The sequence below is a fragment of the Apis mellifera genome, linkage group LG6 (genome assembly GCF_003254395.2).
Source record: "Apis mellifera strain DH4 linkage group LG6, Amel_HAv3.1, whole genome shotgun sequence".
In the NCBI taxonomy this organism is placed as follows: domain Eukaryota; kingdom Metazoa; phylum Arthropoda; class Insecta; order Hymenoptera; family Apidae; genus Apis; species Apis mellifera.
This window is the reverse complement of record NC_037643.1, coordinates 13,323,552-13,336,311: the sequence shown is the minus strand read 5'-3', so window position 1 is coordinate 13,336,311 and position 12,760 is coordinate 13,323,552. Positions and strand designations below refer to the sequence as shown.

Here is a 12,760-nt window from a genome sequence, read left to right as displayed (position 1 = left end):
CATTACGATTAAAATATAATTATCTAGAAAGATATAGTTATATTTTTTGTTGAAGTTTTTTCCAGACAGAAAACTCCCTATAGTATTTAATATTTAGCTATTATTTCTATATTTCTTATCTTGTCTTACAATAAAAAATATATACTTAAATAGATTACTTACTTTTTTATCACATTCAATTTCACTAGAATTAAACTATCTATTTAAGAAAGATATAGTTATATTTTTTAGTGAAATCTTTTCCGGTTAATAGATAAAAATTTTTCTAGAATACTTAATACTTACTTAATACTAGATATATTTACTAATAACAGGTAAGCGATAAAAGTTAATGATATAACATTTATGCTCAAATAAAAACGATAAAAATCGATAAAGGTGTAAAAGAAATGGCGTATTCTAATTGCCGGATATCGTTATCATTATTAGGTAGATAAGGATGGTGTAGGTTAGTCGAGAACTGCCATTCGTGATCATTCTCCATTTACATTCTAAGATCGCAACTTTGATAGTTAATGTTTCTTTTCTATTTATTTTTGTTGAATATAACAACATAGACAGCTAGGCAAATAAAAAAAATATTTGCGATCAAACGAAAATGAAAATTGATAAATATTTTATTGAAATTAGAATTTAATCACTCGATAAACTTTAGTTTACATTACTTACATTACTATTTCACACAAAAGGTATAATAGAAATCAATTTCTCAGCTTCTCTATATCTACTTTTGTTTAAATTTTCCATATTGGCTCATTACACGGCATATATTATTTGAAGCCTTCCTTTGTCATTGGAATTCTACCACGATTTTGAATTTTGACTATGTAACTTGATTCGATCCCGTGAATCCTCTCACCATCACTCCCTTCTTCCCTACGTTTCAGATCATGTGGCACAATCTTGAACCGCAGGAACAAGCAGAACAGGGTAGGGCACGAGGAGAGGATTTACCGAGAGAAAGAGAGAGGGAGGAGAGGAGGGAGAGAGAAAGAGAAAGAGAGAGAGAAATAGAGTAGAGACCGTTGTCAATAGCCATACTTGACTCATAGAAACGGGTTCCGCTCGCATTCCGTGTGTCCAGCCCTCTGTTGGTCACACTGACTTCGTTCAACCTTAGAACATTTTCTTTTTCTTTTATAGGGATTTCTGTAAACGTAGTATACGCGTGCACATGCGCTACCGCGACAAAGATCACACGATCCTACACATTTATTTAATAGTGGAGAAGAAATTTAATATCTTAAGTATGTACTTTATAAAGCAGAGAAAATTATTACGCGAATTTACAATAAAATCATACAGTAATGAAAATCGATTTCGAATAATTTTTAAAAAAGCTAATTTTGATTTGATGTTATATTTTATAGTTATTTTTGTTGCTTCTTTTTTGATTTTTATTAATTTTTATATATAATTGAAATAAAACAATTTGAAAAAGTCAAAACAAAAGATTCCAAAATTTTAAAAGATGTACTTACTGCAAAAATATGTTGCACTTAAAATTTTTATATATAGAGAATTTTTTCATTTTGTTAGATATTCGAATTTTAATTTCAATATATCAATCGAAACTAGGAAGAGAGCGGATCAGATGAACGCCCATTGTTGATTATCTGCCAAGTTCAGCTATAACATAGCGAAAAAGGAAACTTGTTTCTTAAAAACTTTTTTTGAATCATTCGAATAAATTCTGATCAAAATATGGACATTACACATAGAAGAAACGAAAAAATTCGTAAATTTGAGAAGAAACGACAGATTCTCGTGCGATTTACCGATCAACTTTCCATAGTTCAACCTCTCGCGTATTCAGACCGGCTTCTCTTTAACTAACAGCAATATATGTTAAATCGATGTATAAAGTGAGAGGTTTCTTAAGAGAATCGACGTGTCCTCCACCAGAATAATGAAGAGAGTAGCCGACCAACGTATCCAACCATGAAACGAATCGGTAAAAGATGAAGATTGGAGATTACATTCTTTCGATTCACTTCTCGAAACGGTACAGGCCATGAATATATGTATATATATATATATATATATATTACGTATATTCGAGGCAAACGATTGCGCGCGCCACATTTGCAGAGGAGGGATTAGATAGGTTGCCAGAATCTGGAATTCTAAGCGCGCGTACATAACCTATATTTTTCCTAATTTGTGATTGTGTTATTTTTATAGTTGAATGAAGATCTTGAGTGGGAATGTTATTGTGATTTTGATCTTAATTATTTGCTAATTCAAAGACTTCAACATGGATGTACACGAAATCGTGCAAAATTTGAAATCGTTAATATTGATGCGTCGTGTATACGAAAGATCGATCGTTCAATACATCGAAGATTTATTGAAATTACTTTTTCAATGAATCAATCACGGAATAACGAGCAACAATGTGTCATTGTTATTTCCATGTCGTTTGGCATTTTAAGGTAAAAATTTAGTTGGCTCTTGTTTGTGATTGATGCACGTGCAAGTAATTCTGAAATATACCCGGTGAAACTTGACACGCGTCACTCTTTGATAGTAACAGTTATATGTGCATATGTTCGTGTAACTGTTCTTCAATTACGGAAAGTGGAAACTTTAAAGTTTCCTTAGGATCTTCACTTAATAAGTGATAATCGATTAACAATAATAAGAAAAATAACAAATCTATATAGAAAGTACTAAAATTAAAAAAATCATTTCATGTACATATCGAATTTTGTTTATCTTGAAATTAATAAATATAATTTATATCGAATTTATAATAATATTAATAATAATATGATAAAAAATGATATATATACGTAAAGATATTTATAGAAATGTCTTAAGATCGAAGAATAAAACGTATAAGAATGATCATTCGTAAGTTAGCATACGCATTCGAGAAACGTTTACTCCCACACAAATAGTTGCCAACACATTTAAAGTCGTCGTTCAATCACTTTGATTTACGTACATACTGAAATTTTCATCTTTTATTCATTACTTTCCGGTTATTGTTTGAAAACAAATACGTATATATGAATTGATGAGAAGAACTTGTATAACTTTACCAAGCGAAAGTTAAATTTCCATCTGTAATTAACTTTCTTATTTTTTTAATAGTAAGTAAGAAAATAAATAGATTTCAATAGAATCGACAAACTTCTTCATTTGAATCCGATTATCTTATCGGTCCGATTGTTAAACAAATTTGCCAATTTGCGATCATTAAACGACGATATGATAAAACACTTTCTATATTTTTTTCTATTTATTTTTATAATCTTCTTTAATATTATTTTCAATTATTTTATTTCCCACATAATTCTATAACGATAATTTTTTCCTTTGTACTTTCTATTAGAGGAGTAGGAATTTAAGCTCGATGAAGAATTCGTTGGAAAACAATGGCGGCGGCATTCAAGCCACATGTGTTCAGACCACGTGATTTACACCGGTCTCCGGGCCACGCATCCACCGGCTGGAATTAAATTACTTTCTACGGGGCGTTCGCCTTTCATGAAATCGACGCGATCCCTTAACAGCGGCAAACTTATTATCAACGATACACACCGGACGTCCGTTTCATTAAACCGTGCCTAAGAACTTGACGTGGGTAAAACGCGGGCTTATTTCAGATCGTCTGGGCAATAATTAAGCGTAATTAATGTCTCGAGTAATTGGACAGGGAGATGCTGACCAAAAGAGGTTCCCAAAATCAGGATAAAAGGCCTCCATCTGGTTTGAAATGAGGAAATGTTCTTCTTTGGGAATTTTACAAAATTAATCGGTTGGTTAGTTGAGCGTGATAATATTGAAGAAACGATGTGAACGCAGTTACGAAATATGGAAGTTAATAGTTTTTAATCTTTCTTTCTTTTTTTATATATATATATATAATTATGATTACGAATTTTTGCAGAGAATGAATTTTTATACAAAAAGAAATATAAATTGAAACAATAAATTAGAAGAGGAATGAGATTTTTAATGAAAAATTTCACTTTTGAATTGGAATGTTATTAATAATTTCAACAATGAAAATATATATGACTTAAATGATTTAAATTAATTTTCATCAATGATCTAAATTATTAAATTTTTAGCATATACTTACAAAAAATTTTTCATTCTATTTCAAATTAAAAATATGATATATATATTCTCTCATATATATTCAAACAAAAATATATAAATTAAAATAAATTAAGTCATAAAAATAACAATATAAAGAAAAAAATTATTATAACAAAGATGAACTTGAAACAATTCTGTTTTCTACATACAGACATAATATTGTAATATATTCATGTTACACTCACCTTATCTTACCACTATTCTTTTCCACAAATTAATAACACTAATATAATTAAATTGTTTTGAACAACTTGTCTATTGGTAACTTCTATCATGAAATGTAGACGGAAATACAGAAAGAGAAGATGAAGAGAAACCATGAAGAGTGAATGCATTGAAAACCACAGTGCAAAGCAGTAAATTTGTTAAATTGGATAAAACTAGCTCGTATAGGACTTCACCCGTCATCAAAGAAACCTCGCATGCTACGGTAAGCTTACTAATAATTTTAGCAACAGTCTGTGTGTATATCTAGAAAAGCTACTCTCCAGTAATTCGAGCCTTATTCTGTCGATTTCTTTATCGTCTTACTAGTCACAGAAACTTGTTTTTTTGTACTTGTCAATGTAGAACAATTTCAACAAAAATATCTAAAATTATAATTTATTATATTTAATATTATTTTATATTTTTTATTTTTAATAATTTTATAATATGTAATATGTATATATATTATAATATATATAGTAATTTAAAAAGAAAATTTAAAAATGATTGTTTGGAAATAGTATATAAAAATTAATTAAATTATAATAAAGAATAATACTTTAAATTGCATTTGCAATAAATTGCAAGTCGTAAATTATATTTTTTTCTATTTATTATATGTTTATCTAAAATAATTTTATTTAATTAAAAAACACGAATTATATAATATTTCTTTTATCATAAGAAAATTTTATTTCTACGTGACCTGAAGCTGATAAATAATCAGAAAATACGCGTGTTCATGTGATAGTGGAGTTTATCATGGAATTTTTTTATTAAAATTGTTTTTCTTAATTTAAGCAAATTTAGAATTATTGCTTTAAATTATAATCTTTTATCTCTGATTTTGTAATAAGAATTAGTAACTCGAAACTTTTAATCTATTTTTTATATTTATAAACTGTAAAATAAAAATATAAAAAATAAAAAAAAATAATTAAAAATAAATATTTTTATTCATTTGCATAGAATATAAAAATTCCTATTCATTTCTTATATAACATTAAAAAAAAAAAAAAAGATAAAGCTTTAACTTAATTTAAATAATAAATAAAATCATTTTTTCAAAAGACAAGTATTTAAAATATTGTAATAAATAGATTCGTAGTAAATGAAAAACAATTTTATTTCTATACAGAAGCACGCGGGTTCAGTAGAATTAGTCATTACGAAACAGCTCGATAATGAAATTTCTTTTTTGAATACCTCGAATAGCTTATACTGTTGCAATCATTTCGTCTGAAGGAAATACACGTTTCAAAAGCAGTAATGACATGTTTCGTTTCAAGGTCGCGACAACTCTATGGCATCCCGGAGTGCCGAGAAGTGAAAAAAATCTCCGCAACGCAGGAAATTTACACTTTGAAACCCGAGATTCGACCCGACTCTATAATATAATGCACTAATTAACTTTTCAATTTCCGCGTCGTTTTATTTCGTAATACTTTCTTTTTACAATTTTATACTTCTCTTTCGATTTGATTGAAGATTCTATTATTTTTTATGAAAAAAAAAAATTATTAAAAAATAAAACGATACATACATAATTATGTTCATGCTATATATTAATTTAAATTTCATTACATATATTATACATCGTGATTCATAAATCACATTCATCAATTCACATTGGTGTAATCTTTCTAAATTTTCTCAATTTTAATTTTGATTCGAAAAACAAAATACACATACTAAATGGCTTTGCAACCTTGTAACCTATAACGTGGAGGTCACTAAACGTTGAGAAAGAGAGCCCTCTTGTGTTAACCATTACAACTAATCGTAGGCCTTCCTTGATTCCTTCTCTTCTATTTTACGCAATGTTACTGTTCTACTCATAAGGTATTCTGCACAACCAAGTATTCACGGAACGAGGAAAAACGCGTTTTCCCTGAGCAGCCAGCTGGCTTTCATTTGCCTGTAACGGGAAGTGAACGACGTAATAGGAACTGGAGGAATCCAGCAACGATGAACTGCAAGGTCAATGATTTTCCGAGCAGACCGATGAACTTGCCTTGCGCATAAGTACATACGTGCACTACAGAAGGTACCAATACTGGAGAGCAAATGAGAAAGAAAGAGATAGAGAACGAGAGGAGGCAAGGTCGTTGCCTAGATAACAGTGCAAGGTACAGTTGACTTCAATACTTGGAACTAAGTAACTAGATGTATGTAATGAAAAAAAGGAAAGAAAAAATTGTTTGTCGTATTATCATTAATTATAATGTAAATTATTATTTATCGATTACCCAATTTTAAAAATAATATTTTTTTCTTTTGTAGAATAGGTTATGAATTGATTGGAGATAGTTTAAAGGAAATTTCAATTGGACGAAGGAAATTTTTTTCAAGATTATGAAAATATAGGTTATGATAATTTGTCCATTGTTTTACATCATTGCACCATTGTATATTATATGAAATTATGTGAACAAATCACCAGTATATCATTGTTGATATTAACATTCCTTAGTGAAATATTTGTAATATAATGTTTAATATTTATAATTATTCCCACAAAATGCACATATATGTATTAAGGTGCTTTTAATATTGTTGATTTTGTTTGGAAACATATTAAATTTAAGACAGAGAAAAATAATAATGAGATGAGATTAAAATTATAAAAATTTTTCAAATTATTTGTTATAATTTATTATTTATACAATTTAATAATATTGATTTAATTTTTGATATTGATATTATATGTTAAATGTATGATATTGTCAATAATTATATTATTATTATTAATAGTAGTAATAATAATAGTAGTAATAATAATAGTAATATGAATTGGTATTGATTACAATCAATTTAGATATATAGTTTCGAATCAATATTAACTTGCATGGTATTCTTAAACAATCAAATATGCAAGTTCTAATTATATCTGTCATATTTTAATGATTATTGATAATAATTGTTAAATATAACAAGTTATTATCACATCGTTTGTGAAATGAAATGAGAGGTATCATTATATTAATGATATATTGAATAAAATTAAAAAAAAGAAATGAAACAATTTTAATCAATCAATGTGAAAACTTAAATAGAGAAGGAACAAACGAAAAAAAAGCGAGTCATCAGCATGATATCTCGACTTATTTTCTTTAGTCCACTCTACACGCGGTCAGGAAGGACGAACAGGACAACGAGTGATGTAAAAGAGATGTAACTACAGGGCGCCTCTTCTTCCTTCTTTTTCCTCCTTCTCTCCAGCCCTGTTGCGGCGTCTTCATTCCCCTCCACTTTCCTGCCCCTCTATCGCCATAACACTCAACCCAATGTTTCTTTCTTCAACTTTCTACTTGAACAGATCTCGCTTTCTTTCTGTTTCACATTGGTCAATTCGAAGGAAGCATCCAGCAGCATTTCTGGCCTGGTTGAATTTAACGTGGCAGGTGCCTGCTGAATGGACACTGGATCTTGTTTCTCTTCGTTTCTTCTAATTCTTCACTGTCTCTTTCTCCATGCTTTCTTATATCTTCTTCTATATTAACGCTTCTCTATCTATTTCAGTATCAACATTCCTCAACAATGTATTCTATTTTATAGTAGTAGAGCAAAAAATTAAAATCATTTCCAATGATGATTTTCTTCTAATCCATTGTATTCCACATAAAATAAATAATATGAATTTTATTAGCTATTTATTTGTAAACATTTTGAACTATATTTATTATGAATGCTATATATATTTATTTATTTCACAGAATCAATTAAAAAATATACGACGATTATTGTATATTATTTTGATTATTAATTGGAAGACTATTTGATTTCAAATAATTACATGATATAATAATAATAATATTTTGATATTTATAAATTGATTTTTATTCTAATAAATACACTATAAAAATGTTTTATTTTCCAGTGATTAACTTGATTACTTATTGATAGTTACTTATAAAAAAAGAATCATTTTATATTCAAACAAAATGTAATCTAAATCAATCTTAGAGATATTCAAAAAATTAAGAATAGCAAGACGATCAGTGAAGCTGGTAAACATGTCGCACTGCCCGGTTTCGCAAGCGGTTGTTCGAAAAAGGCAAGAACTGTCCGGCAGTGTACTCCTGATCATTTACAGAGAGCGTCATTCTCGTTGACGAGCCTTCGCGTTACTTCTTTTTCTACCGCGGCGGCCTTCTATATCCCGGCGTCCCATCGAGAAGTCAATGCGCGCACGAACGCGCTAAGCAAAAAGGCCGCCTGCGCATGCCAACGAATTTGATGTAGTACAATCTTTTGTTCATTGACTTCTAATGTCTTAAAATGCGAATAGAGAGATAAAAACATACGAAACGGTCTTTAATAAAATTTTTATTGCTATACGATCAAGAAATTGACTTTTCAAAAATTATAATTTTCTTATAACATTCTTAAAAACTCTAACATACTCAAATAATATGGTTTGATAATGTTATATTATTTCATATTCAATCTATATACGAAAATATTATAAGTAGATTTTTAAATATATATTTTTTGTAATTAAATAATAATTAAATAATAAAAAATAAGAATAATCTTTTTTTCACATCTATACAATTGTAAACGTTGACAACCGATTCATTAAAAATATTTTTAACGAAATATATATATATATATATAAGTTAATTCACTAGAAAAGGTAGACATATGAGACAAATCGTAGCTAATGCAATGTTCAAGCTATATGTATATAAAGGCGTAATAAAAGGAATGGCGGGAAAAAGGAAAATTACAAAATTGCCGTAGAGCGACCGCACAAGTCGACAATGAGGCAAATATCACGATGATCTGTAACCTGACGTTTTACTGGCATTTGTGCTTCTTAATGCGATCATTTTTCATTCTGCTTCTATCTTTCTTACACTCATTCTTTTGTTTCCTTGCTTTGTCCTTGTTTCTTCTGCTTCTTGTACTGCATTTAGTATATTTGAAATCATATATCAGGCATAAAATAATCTTGATTACGCGAATAAAATGATATGATAAAAACAATCATAAACAATAAATCATATTGTAAAAAGAGTACAAAATTAATTAATAGATTATGATATTAATTATAATATATATTATAATAATATATTAATTCATCAATCAAGATACATTATTAAACATGACTAAAAGTTGATTGTTTAAATTCAATTTTTTAGAGTTCAATGTTTAATTAGAAATAAGAATGAATGTGTGCTACTATCGAAATTATTACATTAATTTACAATATATTAATTATTATATATTTAGAATATTAAGGAATATGTTAGAATATAATAGAATACTGAACATTGACAAATATTTAATCATAAATTATAAAAATAAAAATTAATAATTTATTTGAAAACTTCTTAATTTAACTATTACTTAACGTTTGTTTTTTTCGATGATTAATTATAAAATATTATAATTCGCGCCATCTACATGTGCAGAAACGAAATGCTTGGACAAAATTAAAGTTAAATCATTCAATGTCAAATCAATTCATTTTTTGATTTAGCATTTTATAAAATTGAAATATGTTTATATGTTTCATATACAATTCATATAAAAATAGAGATGGTTTAATTTATCATTTTTTAAAATTTTATTATTGTTTAAAAAATATCATCAAATCTTAAAATTAGTAATTTAAATTGATTTTTATGAAAATTGTTTTCAAAAAAAAATTTTTAATTCCATAATTATATAAAAATATGACTGAACTTTTTTCTTTTATTTTATCTATAAAAGATCAATCTTAAAATGAATTTTTTATTTTATTTATAAATTTATAAAAACATTAAAAATATTTTGTCCAAAAATTTTTTTGATTCAAATCTAAAAAAATTAAAGAAATACACACGTTCATATTCTATAATTTTTTCTTCTTCAATTTCATTTTCTTAATTCGCGAATATCCTAAAACTGCAATTAGAATAAAGACAAATAAAAGACGATGCACATGTTTGAAAAGTTACTATATAGTAGAAATAAATATAATGAAAAGACTCATGTTTAGCACAAATAAGAATTGATTTTGTTTTCACTACTTCCTATTTCGAAGTCCATCTTGCAATAAGTTCTTTATAACAATGATGTATGCTTTAGTTTCTTAATAATCCAACCTTGAGTCAAAATCAAGATATATTATTGTTACAATATATTTTATATAATCTTCATCATATCTTTATTACAGAGTTTAATTAAATTTTGTTTTCTTTCTTTTACGGTAATTAATTCAAAATATTTTCTTGCCTTCATTTTATATTATTTTGCCTTCATTTTTATATTATATTATTTTATATTATTATATTGAAAATTGAACGAAATTGAAAAATATTTTTCTCATAATCTTCATTCTTCTTAAAAATACTTTTTTTTTTCTATGTGATCAAAATTGCAATACATTTCTGTGTAGAATGCTGTTAAAATAGATAATTGTTTTGACTTTAAAAAATACTTGTGTGAAAACAGAGCCATTTTATTATTTTATATCAATATAAATATATATATATATAAGTCAATATAAATTTGATACATATATATAAGAAATATATAAGAAATCTTATATATCTTATCTTATCTTGCAAAATATTCTCTGTATACTATTTATTTACCTATCCCATCATATTATAATTTTATTATAATAAATATAAAAGTGTTTGTTAAAACAATATTATTGATAATTATTAATATTATTAATATTGAAAAAATTAATCCAAAAAAAATCTTTAAAAAATCAATAATTCAATAAAATATCCAAAAATATTCATTGATAATTTTTTCATTAAAAAATTTAAGCAAACAATATAATTTAATATAATTTATAACATAATATAATTAATATAAATTATATATTAATAAAAATTATTTAATATAAAATATTATTTTTAAATATAAAAAATATATTCATAAAAATATTTTTAAAAATTACCACTAAATTATATTAAATATATATTATTTAAATCTAAATCTATAATATTTTATCTGTATTATATTTTTTATTAATTAAAAATATTATCGATTATTATATAATTTTAATATATTTATTTATTTATATATAATTACAATTGCTATATATAAGCAATGATATATTTTAAATCACATTTTCATTAAATAACTTTTGATCGAACGATTACATCGATCGATGAAAAACAAAACAAATAAATTATCACTTCTGATGAATTATTCTTGATTGTAATTCAATATTTAATTGGCATTATATTTACATGAACGATTGTGAATAATTTAAAATTAATAACTCAATTGTTCAACCAAAAATTACCTATGTAAACGCAGCTTTAAACGAACGACGCGTCGCATTATATTTCAAGTTTTTTTGCCAAACAGTTGGCGCGTAACGTATTTATCGATCGTATCTCTTTGAACAGAACGTTACTCTTCTTTAAATTTTAATAACATATTTCATATTTCAAATAAAATTTATATTAATTATAAACAATATTATACATAATATAATAAATGAATTATAAGTATTATTCGATATGCAGATTAAAATCTCAATGATTTAAAATAAAAAAAAATTATTCATATATCAATGTTCACATAATTCTTTTAATCCATTTCCTTAAATATTTTTATCAAATTAATTAATAAAATCTAGTTATTAAGAAAAACTAAATGTTTCATTGATTTCAATTTGTCATATGCATTAATTATAAACTTCAAAAACTAACAGACTAAATTACTAAACTTGCTAGTTTGCTTAAAGCAAACACTATATAGATTGTCAAATTTTTATAAAATATTATCATATATTTTTATATAGTTTTATTTGCACACTAATAAGTAAAATTGATCGTTTTAACGAGCAAAATGATTCACAACGAATGAAAGAAACTGCAAAATGTAAAAGAAAAGGAAAAGGGCCCTTCAAGAGCCGTCCCTGGCCTCGGCAAAACCGGGCGGGCTGCTAACTCACCTCGTGCCACATTCCGCTAACTCTGCCAACGTTTTCGAAGACGAGAATGCACCGAGTTGGACCTGAGTATCACCTTTTGCACCAAATAAACTACACCTACACTATCCGGCAGATGATCTTATTGAAAATTCAAATGCACACGTGAGGCTTCAGCGGGCTCGCATGCTCGCGATGCGATTCGTCCGCGCTGCCTGCGCGCAGACTCCGACGAAGTTTCTCACACCACAAGAAACGTCAATCCGACGATTGTCGTGTTTTTCTCGAGATCATCAATTGCTTTGAAAAACCGGCGTTACACATATCACATCAATATACCATATAACGTAGACCGTGCGAGCGATCAACACAGACTGAACTGCCGCCGCGCCAATCGACTGATCGTAGTATGTATAGTGCAGTTGTGGAACGAAACAGTAGAGGGGATGCGCAGATCGAACGTTTACATACAGTTTTTCTCTGCATGAAAATTCGAATCTTAAAAATTATTAAAAATTACTGATTATTATTATATAATTGTTAAAATATTTA

General features: G+C 27.0%; 1 protein-coding gene and 1 long non-coding RNA gene across 4 annotated transcripts in view; one reads left to right on the top strand and one right to left on the bottom strand.

Annotated features, from left to right (window-relative positions):
* The window catches only part of LOC551865, a 30,055-nt gene extending 17,441 nt beyond the window's left edge, over window positions 1-12,614 (bottom strand). Inside the window, exon 1 of one of the 2 annotated variants that reach the window (XM_006562467.3) lies at window positions 12,233-12,614. The gene's annotated coding sequence lies outside the window, so the exon portion shown is untranslated. Of the gene's footprint in view, window positions 1-4,298; window positions 4,465-12,232 lie in introns of those variants that run through there. The other variant, XM_624251.6, reaches the window with a different exon arrangement.
* On the top strand, window positions 2,077-6,945 carry LOC102656534. Of its 2 annotated transcripts, XR_001703518.2 has the most exons (6): window positions 2,077-2,435; window positions 3,341-3,588; window positions 3,665-3,770; window positions 4,398-4,543; window positions 6,163-6,449; window positions 6,604-6,945. It is a non-coding gene; the product is annotated as an uncharacterized LOC102656534 (long non-coding RNA). The 2 variants fall into 2 exon arrangements; XR_409423.3 differs by having other exon boundaries at window positions 3,341-3,770.
* Window positions 12,615-12,760: the final 146 nt, after the last annotated feature.